Genomic DNA, 14,123 nt, shown 5'->3' with positions numbered 1-14,123 from the left:
CGGGGGAGTGGGGATACGCCAGATAGATCGCTCCATCCGCTCGCTGCTACAACCGCTAAGTACGGCTCGGGAGGCAGCGGCTGCGCCGTGGTCCGACCTGGCGCCTGCTCTACACTGACCGTCGATACGTGAATGGCTCAGTCCATACCAAGACGCTCACAGCATCATCAGCAACCAGCATCAGGCCCGAGATGATGATGATGTCCACCGGGCGGCGATGAGGGCAAGCGACATGGGTCCCGACCGAACCATCGAGGGGAGCAGTGAAACGCGCCCTAGGCATGGTCGCTGGATTGACGACCGGACTCCCAGCCCTGAGGGCTCGGAACCACAGGCCTTTGACTGGCGTATCCGGAGAGCACCGTTCCCATAGTGCTTCCGACCGCCCACCAACATCACCAAGTACGCCGGGGAGACAACCCCGATATTTGGCTCAAAGATTTTCAGCTCGCCTACCGAGCCAGAGGGGTGGATGATGACTATTTCATCATTCAGTATCTCCCCATCTACGTGGGGGAACATGTTCGGGCATGGCTTGAATTTGTCCTGCATGACAGTATCCGCGACTGGGCGGACCTCAAGAGGGTCTTCGTCGGAAATTTCTAGGGGACATACGTTCGCCCTAGAAACTCCTAGGACCTCAAGAGCTGCTAGCAGGAGCCCAACGAGTCCCTATGGGATTACATCTGTAGGTTCTTCCAATGATGCAACTCCCTCCCTGATGTCATCGACGCGGACGTCATCAGCGCATTCCTCTCCAGGACGACCTACGAGTCCCTGATCCATAAGCTTGGCTGCCTGAAGCCTTGTACCACCCGTGACCTGCTCGATGTCGCCACTAACCATGCCTCTAATGAGGAGGTGGTCAGAGTGGTCTTCAACAGAGGCCAAGACAAAGGCAAGGCCAAGCGCACAGACCAAGACGAGGGCTCCTCCACATAGAGGGGCTAGAAGAATAAAAAGAATCAGCACCGATCAGACAACACCGTGTTGGTCGCCGCAGCTGATTGCATAGGCAAGCAGCCCCAACAGGGACTACCTGACCACTTCAACAAGCTCATGGATAGCCCATGCACCAACCATGCCAGCCCCATCAAACACCTCTACAAGGACTGCGAGCTCCTCAATTTTTCCTACGACAGGCCGGTGGGCCGAAAGAAGGAGACGACAAAGAGGTGGCAACCAAGAAAGGAGGTGCAGCAGGCAAGGATGGAGATGGCTTCCCCGACCCTGAGGAATGCATCATGATCTTTGGCGGATTCGACGCCATCTGGTCCAAGCGCCAGCACAAGGTGCGCTATAGGGAGGCATGCACCGCCAAGACGGCCATCCCCTCCTTCGTCAGCTGGTCAGAATCTCTAATCACCTTCGATCAGAGGGACTATCCCTCCCACGTCGTGAGACCAGGATGTTACCCGCTCGTCGTCGACCCCATCGTCCGCAAGAAGCACCTCACCAAGTTGCTGATGGACAGAGGTAGCGGCCTCAACATCCTCTACGTCGACACCCTCGACGCCATGCGCATCCCCTGATCAAAACTCTAACTAGTGGGCTCTCCCTTCCACGGGGTGATCCCAAGAGCGCAAGCATACCCGCTCGGGCAAATCGACCTGCCCGTCATGTTTGGCAATCGAGCCAACTTTCGCTCGGAGGTCCTCACCTTCGAAGTGGTGGACTTTCTAGGGTCCTACCATGCCATCTTGGGGCAGCCATGCTATGCCAAATTCATGGTAATCACCAACTATACCTACCTCAAGCTGAAGATGCGAGGACCGAACGGCATCATCACCGTGAGCAGCGCCTTTTCGCACGCCTTCACGTGCGATTGCGAGCATTTCGAGCTCACCACCATGGTCATCAACTCATCCAAGCTTCCACGGCTCGAGGAGTCATTGACCCCAGCAGTCCTAGACTGCAACAAACCAAACTCCTCGATGGCCTTCTGCCCACTCGAGGAAACCAAGGCGGTGGGCATCGACCCCACCGACCCAACCAAAATGGTGCGGATTGGGACCCAGCTCCCGACCAAATAGGAATGCGAGCTCATCGATTTCTTGCACGCCAATCGTGATGTCTTTGCATGGAAGCCATCCGACATGCCGGGCATACCATGGGACGTCGCTGAGCATGTGCTGCGCCTCATCTCGGGCTTAAAGCCCGCTAAGCAACGCCTGTGCCGTTTTGATGATGAAAGGCGTAGGGCCATAGGAGAAGAAATCACCAAACTCCTAGCAGCTAGATTTATCAGAGAGGTATTCCACTCCGACTGGCTTACCAATCCCGTTCTTGTTAAAAAGAAGACCGAGAAATGGAGAATGTGCGTTGATTATACTGGCCTCAACAAAGCATGTCCAAAGGAGTCCACCTTGGGTTGCGAGATCCTCTCCTTTCTAGATGCCTACTCGGGCTATCACCAGATCATGATGAAAGAGTTCGATCAGCTTGTAGCCTCATTAATCACCCTATATGGTTTATACTGCTACGTATCCATGCCTTTTGGCCAAAAAAATGCTGGTGCCACCTACCAAAGATGCATGCAGCAATGCTTCACCGACCAAATTGACCCGCTCGATCAGCCTGATCAAGATGAGCGGCCAAGACCAATGATCACTGACATAGTGGTCAAAATAGCTCAAGCTTATGACCTGATCGCAAACTTGGCCACAACGTTCGCGAACCTCCGAAGGTTCAACATCAGATTGAATCCAGAGAAATGTGTTTTTAGGGTTCCAATGGAGAAGTTGCTAGGATACATTATGTTCGAGCGCGACATTAAGGCCAACCCCGAAAAAAATCACGGCCATTTCCAACATGGGCCCCATCGCAACGTCAAGGGCGTGCAAAGACTCACCGGCTGTCTGGCCGCTCTGAGCTGGTTCATCTCTTGGCTTGGCAAACGAGGGATGCCACTCTACAAGCTCCTTAAAAAGACGGATGCCTTCGTCTAGACTGAGGAAGCTCAGCATGCTCTGGAGAGCCTCAAAGCATCCCTGACATTGGCCTCGATCCTCGTCGCTCTCGAACGAGGAGAACCCCTCCTCCTCTATGTCGCGGCCAGCAACCATGTGGTAAGCATCGCCCTGGTCATCAAAAGGGAGGAACCGAGACACCACCTTAAGGTCTAGTGGCCCATATACTTCATCAGGGAGGTACTCACCAACCCCAAGGTCTGGTACCCCTAGGTGCAGAAGCTCCTATATGCCATGCTGATGGTGACCGGAAGCTCCTGCACTACTTCACCGACCACGAAGTCACGGTCGTCACTTCATACCCGCTCGGAGACATTGTCCGCAACCATGACACCGCAGGACGGATCTCCAAGTGAGCACTTGAACTCATGGGCCACAACATCAGGTATATCCCTGGTACCGCCATTAAATCTCAAGCTCTCACGGATTTTATTGCCGAATGGACGGAGGTCCAGCTACCAGCCCTAGATATCACCCATGAGTACTGGACAATGTGCTTCGACAGGTCCGTCATGGCACCCAGATTGAGGGCTAGGGTGGTTCTAATCTCCCTAGATGGGAGTAGGCTCTGCTACACCATCCGCCTCCACTTTTTAGCCTCAAACAACGCCACGGAGTACGAGGCCCTCATCAACGAACTACGCATCACCATCAAACTGGTGCTACATGACTCTACGTTCATGGTGACTTAGAGCTGATCGTTGATTAGGTCATGAAGGAGTCCTCCTACAAAAGCTCCCTCATGGCGGCATACTACCAAGAGGTGCGCAAGCTCAAGGACAAATTCCAGGGAATCAAGCTGCATCACGTCCCCCGAAAGGACAACGATGTCGCCGATTTTCTCGCAAAATTAGCCGTCAGGCGAGATCCGTCCCCAAGCGGGGTCTTCATCAACGATCTCCATGAGCCATCCACCCATGTCCTGTAAGGTCTGATCTAGACACACCTCGATGCCAAGCCAGCACCCGAGGGCTCTGACCCTAATGGCAAGCTGACGCTCGAGGGCTCTAACCTAGTGCCTCTATGATGATGTCACCTACTGACATCGCCGTATTGACACTCGATCAAACCTACTGGTGAGCGCCGCTACTTGCCTACCTCCTCGAGGAGGTTCTCCCGCCCAAAAGGATAGAAGCCCGACGGATCGCTCGATGCGCCAAGACCTTCATCGCGCTCAGTGATGAACTCTACAAACGGAGTCCATCGGGGGTGCTCATGAAGTGCATCCCCACCAACTAGGGGAAGCAGCTCCTTCTCTAGGTCCATGCTGGGATCTGTAGACATCACACAGCCCTGAGGTCACTGGTCAGAAAAGCCTTTCGCTAAGGTTTTTACTGGCCCACCGCACTACGAGATGCAGAGGAGATCATCCGCAGGTGTGAGGGATGCCAATTCTATGCTCAGCAAACTCATCTACCGACATAGGAACTTCAAACCATCCCCATCACCTAGCCATTCGTGGTCTGGGGCCTCAACATGGTAGGACCCCTCAAAAAGGGCCTGGGCGGCTTCACTCACTTACTCGTAGGAGTCGACAAGTTCACCAAGTGGATAGAGGCCAAGCCCATCACCAACATCTGCTCGGAAGAAGCGGTCAATATCTTCCTCGACATCATCTACCGGTTCAGCGTTCCTAACTATATCATCACTGACCACGGGACTAACTTCACCAAAAAGAAGTTCCTAGACTTTAGTGATGGATATGGCATCAAGATCGACTGGGCCTCGGTCGGACATCCACGTACTAATGGCCAGGTCGAGCATGCCAATGGCATGGTCCTCTAAGGACTTAAGCCATGCATCTTTGACCGACTCAACAAGTATGCTGGGCAATGGGTTGCAGAGGTCCCAGCGATCTTCTGAAGCCTAAGAATGACCCCAAACCGATCCATTGGGCTCACACCCTTCTTCCTGGCCTACGGAGCTGAGACAGTGCTACCCTCCGACCTCGACCACGATACCCCAAGAGTGAAGGCTTTTGACCACGACCGAGCCACGGAGGCTCAGCAAGACACAGTCAACCTGCTCGAAGAGGCCCACGAGACGACCATCATCCGCTCCGCTCGCTACCAACAAACTCTCTACAGGTACCACAAAAGGAAGATCAGGGGGAGGATACTCAAAGTCGGTGATCTCGTACTCCGGAGGACCCAATCAACGAAGGAAAAACACAAACTCTCTCCACTATGGGAAGGACCCTATACGATGACTGAAGTGATCCAACCGGGCACCTACCGACTGGAGGACAACAACGGCAACGTTCTCACCAACACTTGGAACATTGAACAGCTACGTCGTTTTCCCCCTAAATTTGGTCTTACCGCTTTTTAGTCAACACTTGCTCCTGTAAAGCACCCCAACTCAAACACTTTTAGCCCAGGTTGCTCGGGGGCTCCATGAGGGTACAATACTAAATACTACCTCTCTTTTTTACTATCACATGGTAACAACTTTGTTCCCAAACGGAAGCGCATTCCATTCCTTTGATTGCCCTATGTGAGTTTGTTCTTACTCCTAACCGAACGCACCCTGCCACGACCTATGGTTACGAGCAGCCGAGCCCTGTGGGCCATGCCTAGGTTCTTAAAAGATATAGCCTATGGAACTAACGGGCAGGTGCGAAAAAGAAAGGATAAAAACAAAAGCTATGCTAGGATAAAAAAACAAGGAACGGATAGTGGTTCTATCACAAAAACAGAACTGATGTATTCATTGATACAAAAACTGTTCATACGGGGGCTCACCCATGAACTCAATTGTTACATTTTCTAACTACTTCTACTCCAAATACTACTGTGGCCGCTCGACGACATCGCCTGATGACAAAGGAGAGGCCACGGCACACGCCGCCGGACATAACCACCGCCACAAGGGCCCCGCTTGGTTTCGCTCCCTCGACTTTAGCAAAGCGCAATGGGTACTTCAAGGGACCTGCCCGGTTCCACTCCCTCGACTTCGGTGAGCGTAACGGGTACCTCAAGGGCATCGTACCCATAGATGCTTAGCAGAAAAGCATAGAGCTCCTGACCTTCTCATGTAGTCGAGGCAGCTTCTAGGCAAAGACGCTGCCACCGTGGTATGGCCACCATGGCTGGAAGAGATCTCATCAAATTTTATGAACTGGCCAACCTGAGCAGCTGCAGCCATGGAACCCTCCACCAGCATGATCCTAGACAACTTCCCCTCCGACAAGGCTCGACCGGTGAAGATCCACTAGAAAAAATCCACACATGGCTCCATCCCAAAAAAGGCCTTGCAGATGAATCTAGCGCCACCTCCTTCGGTGGAAGCCACCCCTTCTTAGGCAAAGACGACTAGCACCACCTAGGGCAGCCTCCAACTCGACATCATGCTCTGAATTCATGAAAGGATCTATAAGTCCTCCCCCTCGCTTCCCCTCTCTCTCACTTAGGAACCACCGCGATATACAGGCACTCTCGGTGAGGAGGAAGAAGGAGGAGAGGCAATAGTTGGAGAATAGGCAAAGGATTGTGACGAGAAGCCCTCTCCCTACCCCTATTTAAGGAGGAAATGTGATAGCTGAAGAAGGGCAAAAGATCAGAGCAAAAAACTCTCTCCCTTCCCCCATTCAATGCGTATGGGAAACGATGGGATACACCCTAACCGATGGGACGCTGAAAGCTCTAGTTTGGTTTTGGTGAATTGATAAAACCCTAAGTGCTAACCTACTTTATCAAGTGATCATGAGATAGGTAGCACACTCCAAGTTGCGAAGCAAACAAAGATCATAGCATGATAAAGATGATGCCATGATGATGATCAAGTGCTTGGACTTGGAAAGAAGAAGGAGAAAAACAAAAAACTCAAGGCAAAGGTATAAACCATAGGAGCTATTTTGTTTTGGTGATCAAGACACTTAGAGAGTGTGATCACATTTAGGTTTGATAGCCGTACTATTAAGAGGGGTGAAACTCGTATCGAAATGCGGTTATCAAAGTGCCACTAGATGCTCTAACTCATTGCATATATATTTAGGATCTAGTGGAATGCTAACACCCTTGAAAATATTTGTGAAAATATGCTAACACATGTGCACAAGGTGATACACTTGGTGGTTGGCACATTTGAGCAAGGGTGAAGAAGTTAGAAGCGAAAAGGAGTAAGTATCGCTGGTTATACAGCGACCGGATGCTGGAGGCAGAGTCCGGTCGTGTTGTCGGGCAGCGCGTAGAGGCTAGGGTCTCTCAACGGACACTGGAAGAGTCTGATCAAGCTTGACCGGATGTGTCCGGTCAAAGAAAGTCGCTTCTAGAACCTTACTGGAAATGACCGAACGCTGGTGGCTCAGCGTCCGGTCAATTGATAGCGCAGCGTCCGATCAACTCATGTGACCATTGAGATCGGGACACATGGTTGTCATTGGGCAACCGGACGCTGAGGTTCAGCGTTCGGTCAACTTGATCAGAGCGTCTGGTCAGCCCGCGTTATACCCAGTGAAGGGGTATAACGGCTCTATTTCGTGGGGGCTTCTATTTAAGCCCCATGGCCGGCTGTAGCTCACAACTTTGGCCATTTTCATTAACATAGCAACCCTGTGAGCTTAACCAAAGCCCTTCCACTCATCTCCATCATTGATTCATCATCATAGTGAGATTGGGAGTGATCTAAATGCATTGCTTGAGTGATTGCATCTAGAGGCACTTGGTGTTCGTGTTTCGCTGCGGATTTCGCTTGTTACTCTTGGTGGTTGCCACCACCTTGACGGTTTGGAGCAGTGAGGATCGTCGAGCGGAGAGTGGTGATTGTCTCTAGCTCCGATCGTGGTGATTGTGAGGGGTTCTTGACCTTTCCTCGGTGGAGAGCCAAAAGGTACTCTAGTGGATTGCTCGTGGCTTGTGTGATCCTTATCTTGTGTTAGTTGTGCGGCACCCTATTGAGGGTTTGGCATATGAAGCCAATTAGCGTGTGAACCTCTAAGTGAGTGAATCACCACAATGAGGACTAGCTTGCCGGCAAGCAAGTGAACCTCGGTAAAACTCATTGTGTTCATCATTGATTCCGAGGTGATTGGTCTTCATTGTTATTCATCTTTGTGATTGATTGGTTGCTTCCACTACATGGCAGTATAACCTTCTTGATCACTCTCTTTACATTACCGCAAACTAGTTGTCAAGCTCCTTAGTATAGCCTAGTTGTGAGAGCTTGTTTGCTTGTTTGGTGTGGCTCTTTAGTTAGCTTTTAAGAGCACACTAACATAGGGTAGTGTCATAGCTATTGTGTGAATAGACACTATCTAAACTAGAATTGTGATAGGTGGCTTGCATCTTGAGTATGCTAGCGCAACACTTGCTTCGCCTTATAATTGTCTAACCATTTTGTTAAGTGTTGTTGTAGAAATTTTATTAGGCTATTCACCCCCCTCTAGCCATTAGGACCTTTCAAGTGGTATCGGAGCCAAGGTCACCGTGATTTGAGGCTTAACAACCTTTGGTGTAAAAATGGCTCAAATCAACAACACCAAGAAGCCACCCCAAGTGTGGAAGGTGGTAGAAACCAAAATTGAGATTGGTGATCCGGAGAATCCCACCGTGGCCGAAGAAGTGCTACTCCAAAACAATGACATTGCTCTAAGTGCCATTCATGATGCAATTGATGAAAGAATATTTGAGCAAATCAAGAATATTGAGATGGCTCATGAGGCTTGAAAGAAGTTGGAAGAATCATTTGAGGGCACTCAAGCCATGAAGCGTGCAAAGACATACATTCTCAAAGAGAAGTTTGCAAGCTTCAAGATGAAGGAGGATGAGAATGTGTCGAAGATGTTTCATAGGCTTTAAGTGCTTGTCAATGATCTCAAAGCACTTGGAGAAGAGGTGAAGGACAAGGACTTCTCCCACAAGTTCTTGAGATGCTTACCTTCAAGATTTGGCACATTGGTCACAATTCTAGTGAGAAGTGGTTTGGACACCATGACACCAAACCAAGTGTTGGGAGATATAATGACCGATGACACATATAGAGATGAAGATGAGAAAGAAGAAAAGAAGGAGATGAAAGATGAGAAGAAGGATGAGAAGAAGAAGAGCATGGCATTCAAAGATGCACCATCCAAGGGCAAAGCAAAGCAAGAAACATCAAGTGAAGATGATGACTCTTGGGATGATGATGATGATGAGAAGATGGCTCTCTTTATCAAGAGATTTGGTAAGTTCATGGTGAAGAAGGGCTACCATGCTAGAAGAAAGAAGTCTTTATTCAAGAACAAAGAAGTGTCAAGAAGGTGCTTCAAGTGTGGAGGCAAAGATCATCTTGTTGCTCAATGTCCATACAATAGCGACAATAATGATGATAACAAGAAGAACAAGAAGAAGGACAAGAAGGAAAAGAAAGAGAAGAATGACAAGATGACCTTCAAAAAGAAGAAGGGTGGTTCATATGTGGTCACTTGGGATAGTGATGCTTCCTCAAGTGATGATGATGATAGTGATGATGACAAGACCACCAAGAAGAAGAAGGCACTTGCAAGCATTGCTATCAATAAGAAGCCTTCTCTCTTCGAATCTTCATCATGCTTCATGGCTAAGGCCACTAAGGTATAATCTTGTGATGATGAAAGTGATGAAGAACATGATGATGAAAATGAACATGAAAATGAAAATGAAAATGATAGTGATAGTGATAATGATGAACCTACTAAGGATGAATTATTTGACATGCTAGAAGATGCTAGAGAACACTTTGACATTAAGAGAAGAGAATGCAAAAGCTTGCGTAAGGAAATCAAAGCCCTTAAGCAAGCCTTTGATGAGCTCAATGCATCTCATGATAGGCAAGAGGAAGCCCATGAGAAGCTTGGCAAGGCTCACAAGAAGCTTGAAAAAGCTTATTCTTCTTTGCTTGATGAGCAAAATAAAAAGAAGCATGTTGAAACTTACAACGTAGGTTTAACTTGTGACTTAATTGATACATCACTATCTATATCTATCATTGTTGCTCCTACTAAACCTTCTTGTAGTACTACTACTTTCACCTCATCTAGTAGTGATGGTCTCACTTGTGACACCTTACTAGTGGTTGAGAATGAGAATCTGAAGAAGGAGGTCAACAAGCTCACTCACACCTTAGCTAAGGCTTATGGTGGTGAGGACAGCTTGCTTATGTGCTTGGGTAGCCAAAGAGCTTCTCTCTACAAAGAGGGATTGGGCTATACCCCAAGAAAGGCAAGGCAGCCATTGCTCCTCACAAAACTAGTTTTGTGAAGAACAATGGTCGGTTTTGCACTAGTTGCAAGCAAGTTGGTCACAAAGAGCATGATTGCACCAACAAGAGCAAAAATGCTAATGTATCCTCCATTAAGCTTAATTCTTTCTATGTGCTTACTAAGGGTACAAATGGTGTGAAGGCTAAGTTCATTAGTAAATCATGGATGGGCTCAAAGAAGAAAGCTATTTGGGTACCAAAGAGCTTAGTGACTAACCTTCAAGGACCCAAACAAGTTTGGGTACCTAAAAAGAATTGATCTTCTTTTGTAGGTCAATTACAAAGCCGGAGGAAGACATTGGGTTCTTGATAGTGGGTGCACTTAACACATGACCGGTGATGCAAGAATGTTCAACTCAATCAACACAAATAGCAATGATGGTTATGATTGTATCACATTTGGTGACAATGGCAAAGGCAAGGTCAAAGGACTTGGTAAGATTGCAATATCCAATGACATGAGCATATCCAATGTGTTGCTAGTAGAAAGCTTGAACTTCAATTTGCTATCTATGGCTCAATTATGTGATCTTGGATTCAAATGCATATTTGGAGTAGATGATGTAGAGATCATAAGTATAGATGGCTCTAACTTGATCTTCAAAGGCTTTAGATATGAGAATCTATAGTTGGTTGATTTCAATGCTAGTGAAGCTAGATTATCTATGTGCTTATTCACAAAGTCTAGTATGGGTTGGTTATGGCATAGAAGGCTTGGTCATGTTGGAATGAAATAATTGAATAGATTGGTTAAGCATGACTTAGTTAAAGGCTTGAAAGATGTTGTGTTTGAAAAGGATAAGCTTTGTAGCTCTTATCAGGCCGGCAAACAAGTTGGAAACACCCATCCTAAGAAAAGCATGATGAGCACTAGTAAAGGATTTGAGTTATTGCACATGGATTTGTTTGGGCCAACATAATATACTAGCATTGGTGGAAACAAATATGGCTTTGTGATAGTGGATGATTACACTAGATACACATGGGTATTCTTTCTAGTGGATAAAAGTGATGTATTTGCAACATTCAAATCATTTGTCAAAGGCATTCATAATGAGTTTGAAACAACCATCAAGAGAGTTAGAAGTGACAATGGTAGTGAGTTCAAGAACACTAGAATTGATAAGTTATGTGATGAATTTGGAATTAGACATCAATTCTCGGCTAAGTATACACCTCAATCAAATGGCCTTGTTGAGAGAAAGAATAGAACACTCATTGATATGGCAAGGTCTATGCTTAGTGAGTACAATGTGAGTCAATCCTTTTGGGCTAAAGCTATCAACACGACTTGCTATTCTAGCAACCGCGTCTATTGTCACAAATTGAAAGAGAAGACACCATATGAGCTCTTGAATGGTAGAAAGCCCAACATTATATATTTTTGGGTCTTTGGTTGCAAATGCTATATCTTAAAGAAAGGCACTAGATTGGGCAAGTTTGATAAGAAATATGATGAAGGATTCCTACTTGGTTATTCCACCATAAGCAAAGCATATAGAGTTTGGAATTTGGTTAGTAATACTCTTAAGGAAATTCATGATGTTGAATTTGATGAAACCAAGGGTTCACAAGTAGAGAATGAGAACTTGGAAGATGTTAGAGGCATTCAACTTTCAAATGCCATGAAGAACATGGATATTGGTGAATTGAGGCCTAGGCAAGTAAATGGTGATGAAGATGATCAAGGGCAAGTGCTCTCAAACTCAAATATGCAAGATGATACAAATCAAGCTAGCACAAGTGACTCTCATGATAATGAACAAGATCAAGTGGCTAGTACATCACCTCTACCCAATGATCAAGCAAGTGCAAACAATCAAGCTCTAATCCTCCAACCAACCAATGTTGCAAGAGATTATCTATTGGACACTATAATTAGAGATATTTCAAGAGGTGTGCAAACAAGATCAAGATTGGCTTCATTTTGTGAACACTTCTCATTTGTGTCATTCATTGAACCAAAGAAGATAGATGAAGCATTGAAGAATGTTGATTGGGTATGCTATGCATGAAGAGTTGAATAACTTCACAAGAAATCAAGTATGAGAATTGGTAGAAAGACTAAAGAGACATAATGTGATTGGAACCAAATGGGTCTTTAGAAATAAGCAAGATCAAGATAGGATAGTTGTAAGGAACAAAGCAAGATTAGTAGCATAAGGCTATACACAAGTTGAATGTCTTGACTTTGGAGAAACATATGTCCTGGTTGCTAGATTGGAAGCAATTAGAATCTTGCTAGCCTATGCTTGTGCCCATAACATCAAGCTCTATTAAATGGATGTTAAGAGTGCATTTCTAAATGGCTACATCAATGAAGAAGTATATGTTGAGCAACCTCCTAGTTTTGAAGATGATAAGAAGCCCAACCATGTATACAAGTTGAAAAATGCATTGTATGGATTGAAACAAGCACCTAGAACATGGTATAAGAGATTGAGGGACTTCCTCCTCTCTAAAGGGTTCACAATGGGCAAGGTTGATACAACTCTTTTCATCAAGAAGTTTGGAAAAGACTTGTTTGTATTGCAAATCTATGTTAATGATATCATATTCGGGTCAACCAATCAAGATTTTTGTGATGAGTTTGAAAAGATGATGGCTAATGAGTTTGAGATGTCCATGATTGGAGAGTTGAGTTACTTCCTTGGTCTTCAAATCAAGCAATTGAAGAATGGTACATTTATGAGCCAAGGCAAGTACATCAAGGATATGATCAAGAAGTTTAGAATGAGTGATAGTAAAGCCATTAGCACAGCAATGGAAACCAATGGCAACTTAGATAGTGATGCAAGTGAAAATATGGTGGATCAAAAGTTGTATCGGTCTATGATTGGAAGCCTACTCTATGTGACCGCATCAAGACTGGATGTCATGTTTAGTGTATGCATGTGTGTAAGATTTCAAGCCTCACCAAGAGAAAGTCATTTGAATGCTACAAAGAGAATATTGAGGTACTTGAAGCATACACCAAATGTTGGTTTGTGGTATCCCAAAGGAGCAAAGTTTGAGCTAGTTGGTTACTCCAACTCGGATTATGTGGGATACAAGGTTGAAAGAAAGAGCACCTCAGGCACATGTCAATTATTGGGAAGATCACTTATTTCATGGTCATCAAAGAAGCAAAATAGTATTGCATTATCAACCGCCGAAGCCGAATATATATCCGTCGGTAGTTGTTGTGCACAAATTCTTTGGATGAAGGCCACCTTGAATGACTTTGTAATCAAGTTCAAGAAAGTGCCATTGCTATGTGATAATGAGAGTGCAATCAAGCTAACCAATAATCCGGTTCAACATGCAAGAACAAAGCACATTGATGTCCACCACCATTTCATAAGAGATCATCAACAAAAAGGGGACATTTGCATTGAGAGTATAGGCACCGAAGATCAACTTGCCAATATATTCACCAAGCCATTTGATGAGAAAAGGTTTTGCAAGCTAAGGAATGAGTTGAACAAATTAGATTTCTCAAATATGTGTTGATGCACCCCCCACTTATATGAGATGCCTCTCCTTCGAGCTATTCAAGGTAAAAGTTGATTGGCATGACATACATCCTTGCTAAGGACATGTTTAGTGCATCTAGTCACATTTTCAATTTTATTTAGACCTTTCATCAATTTTATTAGGCTCATTCATGAAAATCAAATGAATTTGGTGATTGTATGGTACCACTATTGTTTCTATGCTTGACTTGATCTAGTGGTAGCATATGACATGTTTGTGGGCTTGTAAACCTAGTGTTTAATCTAGAAAATGAGCTCTAAGTGTTTAACTCAACATGATACAAGATAACCCTTATTTGGAGGTGTGAAGAAGCTTATCCTTGGATCAAACCGAGTTAAATGTCTTTGGCAAATATTCTAGTTTGAACCAAAATTTGAGAACATGATCCTCACCCCATTGATTGACTTTGATAATCTC

The sequence above is a fragment of the Miscanthus floridulus genome, chromosome 18 (genome assembly GCF_019320115.1).
Source record: "Miscanthus floridulus cultivar M001 chromosome 18, ASM1932011v1, whole genome shotgun sequence".
Lineage (NCBI taxonomy): Eukaryota > Viridiplantae > Streptophyta > Magnoliopsida > Poales > Poaceae > Miscanthus > Miscanthus floridulus.
The sequence above is the reverse complement of the archived record's forward strand: the minus strand, read 5'-3'. Positions refer to the sequence as shown.